Source organism: Mus caroli, chromosome 1 (assembly GCF_900094665.2).
Source record: "Mus caroli chromosome 1, CAROLI_EIJ_v1.1, whole genome shotgun sequence".
NCBI lineage: Eukaryota > Metazoa > Chordata > Mammalia > Rodentia > Muridae > Mus > Mus caroli.
Genome location: NC_034570.1, coordinates 176,862,467 through 176,866,547, shown reverse-complemented (window position 1 = coordinate 176,866,547; position 4,081 = coordinate 176,862,467).

The window sequence follows — 4,081 nt, the reverse complement described above, 5'->3', positions numbered from 1 at the left end:
GTTAACATTTTTTTTCCTGCATGAGCAGATCTTAGGACTAACCAAAGTTAACATTTACCCCAGGACTCTCTAAGGTCCCCATAGCCAATGGGAAAGTGCATAGGAAACTGGCAGTGGGAAAGTGCATAGGAAACTGGCAGTGGGAAAGTGCATAGGAAACTGGAGGAGGGGCAGGCAAGTGTAGAAGGAAGGGGAAGGGGCAGGCCGGGGAACTGGCTGCCATCTTCTCATCCCAATAAATAATATCCATCCCATCTGTTCACAATTACTAGTTATCCTATCTTAAAAGTGCATCAGAGAGAACTAGATGGCTCAGCAGGTGAAGGCACCTGCCTCCAAACCTGACAACCTGATCCCTGGACCAAAACAGTAGAAGGAGAAAACGGACTTTAGATGTTATCCTCTGACCGCCACATACTACACTATGACACATGTGCACACATGTGCGTGAATGTATGCATGCGCGCTCACACACACACACACACACACACACACACACTGGGAGAGAGAGAAGGGATGTAAATAAATATGGAATAATTCTTTAAAGAACACTAGGGAATAATATTAGGAAATGATTATTCTCTATTTCTGTAGACAAAGTGGATCTTTGAGTGAATGGCAATTTAGAAGTCTAAAAGGGATAGATGGCTTCAGTGATATAGGTCAATGCTGAGCCATGCAAATAATGACTCGGGGAAGGAAGTATTTGTGGTGTCCTGCAATCATCTGCTGTGATGGCAGCAGCAACACCTGGTGGAGAAGGCAGACTTCTAACTCCCACAGAGGCCTGCTTCATCATCACTGGGAAAGCCCCTGAGCTCCTAGCCAGGGAGCTTGCCTCAGAGACACTCCTCCCTCCGTACCACAACAGCACTCCATAGGGTTTCTGACTGTGTCAAAGACAGACAGCACAATAGGATTTCTGTTTAGAAGCTACATCCAACAAAAAAGCAAGGGTCTTTATTGAATTCAGTCTTCAAAAACATGGGTCTGACTTCTACTTACCTCCCTGCCTTTAAACAGCATATTCCTGTGCAATACCAGGGAACACCTATTATACAGGAGGTAGAGTCAAACTCGGTTTTCGACGCAGAGACCTGGTAGGAAGCGTGGGGCTGCAAACACGCACACCCTGACAGATGCAGGAGGAAAACATGGGAAGTTTATTTGGGGACTAGAAAATGTTCTTAGATGGTGACACCTGTCCCATTAGATGACATTTTCCTGACATTTTCTAGCTTAAACTCAAGGAGGGAGATAGAACCAGTCCTCACAATGGAGCCTGGAAGATACAAGTGAGTTCTGCCTCTCTTGTTGAACACGTGTATGTCAACTTCGACCATGTAATCTGTGGATAAGGAGACAATGGCCATGAGGCCCTCTCAGTGAGCTAATGTGGCCATGGGGACCCTGTTTCTTTGGTCTGTAATTCTTCTTTTGCTGCCCTGGAGATGCACGCAGAACAATGAGTTCAGTCATGCTATCGTAGAAAATTGTGCTACCCCCTCCCCTCCTGCACACACACAAAGCAGTAGGTAGCTGCAACAGAGAATCCTGCCAGGTGCCAGCATCTCCCAAATGTGCCCACTTTGTGGACATTATATCACGTGTGTCTACTCCAAGGGAAGTTTCTCTGTGAAAGAGGACCGAGCTGTCACCTTCGCTCAGACATCCTGTGCTCTCTGTCATATCCATCACACATATGGTGCCTGGCAGGGTGCACCTCCACTCCAAGGCCCTTTCTGGAGAGCATCTGCTAACCCTGCCAGCCTGATGCCGCCAACCTCAGCACCACCTTTTCCCAGGTTTCTTGCTGAATCAACCAATTAGCTCAAATCATCTCTGACTGCTTTGAACTGTGTCTTGTTAAAACATGGGCGGATGGGGACCTGGTAAAGCCCAAAAGTCACTCTAAGATCCAAGCTTCGGATCCCCCAGACGGTGGCATCACCTCTGTCTTGCATTTAATAGTTAGTGATCTTGGGGCTTAAGTTTTCAACACAGGTTCTGGAAGAATCCTGGAACAGAGTCTGGGGACTGGATTCATTACTAACTTTCCTCAAGGCATTTTTCTGAGGATCTTTCCACAACCTAAAACCTAAACCACACGATTCATTTTGGGGGGAGGGGATGAATAAGGACTCTCTGCTCAAGGGATCAATGATATATTCTATGAGAGATTATCTTTCGTTTAACAGCTGCACCTCAGCTTATTCTATCTCCGTGACAGTTCCCATACCCGTGTTCCCAGAGTCACATAATCAGAGGAAAGTTCAACAGCTCTGTGTCTGCTGCCGATCACGCCAACAGTCTAGGGCATCAGGCCCCATGCCCCTTCCCTGTGCTTTTGCATGCTTGGGGGTGGCAGGCAAAAGTTCTGTTTCTGTCCAATTCTGCCTAACCATGGATAGCCTATTGCCTTTGACGTTGTTTTGCTCTCTGTCCAATTCTGCCTAACCATGGATAGCCTATTGCCTTTGACGTTGTTTTGCTCTGGACCCAAATACTTACCTGGATTCCTAAGTAACTCTGAGCACACCCGGCTGCTTATGAGGACTGTGATCATCGGGGGACCAATAGTACCATACTTTAAGATGCACACAAGACTTCCATAAGCTCCCAAATGGCCCTTTGGAGGGCATTTATTTGTTGTAAGTGATGTAGTTCCATTATGAGACTGCGTCTCACGACCCCTGGTGTTCCTCCTTCAACCCAAAGGATGCATCAAACACTCCCCTATGTCAGTTTCTCTGGAAAATTCCTGAAACTTTTACAAGTGAAAACTTGCCAACCCACAAAGCACACTACCGTTTCGAAAGCGATGTTGACACCATAGTGATTTGCAAACTGCTCCAGTATCACGGTAGATACTGTGATGGAGACGGAGAAGAAATGTAGGAAATAATGGGGGGCTTCTCTATTCTTAAAGTACTTCTCCCCACTAAGTAGATTATTTTAGGTTTTCCCATTTAGTGTAATTAGTGCATATGGTCCAGCTGTGAAGAAATAGCTGAGGACCCCTAACTTATTATTAATTAGGCTCATTAAAATGCAAGTAAGAGAACATTGCCTAGGTAAACAATGCCTTATGTCAAAAAGTCACTACTTGACAAGAGCAAGTCTTCCTAACTAAAGTCATTACCGACACTTGGTTGAGGTGTTTTTTAAGGCTCCATGGGTGCCAGTTAACTACTTTTGACTGACATCAAGGACAGACGCGCAGAGCTGAAAGGAGCCAGTGGTACGGCACAGCAATTCTTTACACATCATTTCAAAATACGTCTGTGGGAGGTTAAAGGTTGACAGCCCAATGACAGGCCTTCTTCAACTGCCGCAGTGGCGCAGCGGGGGCACGTCAGGAAAATTTCCTCGGCTCCCCTGAACTTCTTACATGTTCACATTTCTTTTCCTGTCTCCCAGGTTCGGAGGTACTGACAGCACTATGACAAACACCTGGGAAAGACAAATGCACATTATCCCTGGCAGAGGAGAAAGACACCTGCCCTGGAGTGGGAAGTCCCTCCCGATGCTTGGCCAGATTGGAGGGGAAAGGAGGCCTGACTGGGTCCAGAGGGATGTCACACGCTGGCCCTGCCAGCCATCACCGATCACTTGCCCAGGCTGTGTGCAGGTGAGCAGTGGCCTGCAGCCACTGGAAGCACAGCTCTACAGTCAGAAGGAGAGACCATGGACTACACAAGGAAGATGTGCGGCGTCAACTTGGCCCTTCTGTTGGTGGAAGAACACAGAGTGTCGGGGTCAGACTCTGTGGCGAAGGTTGCAGGGGACCATCCCCAGGCACAGCCTGATCTCTGGAGTCCTTGGATAGGCAGCTGCAGAAGCAACAAGCACACACAGGCTGGCTGACTTTCAGAGTTCTAGACATGTGTCCCTGTCTTTAAAAGTCAGTGCACGCTTGCAAGTAAATCACTGCAGGGATGTAGGCTCCGGTCTAAATGGATCAAAAGAGGCCATTGACAGATGCTGAAATGAGAGTCTACCTTTAACAGTGGGTCAATTGATAAGTGTCTGACCTAGACTTTTGACTGACGTGAAGAGCTGTCAGGAAGTAATCTTCCTG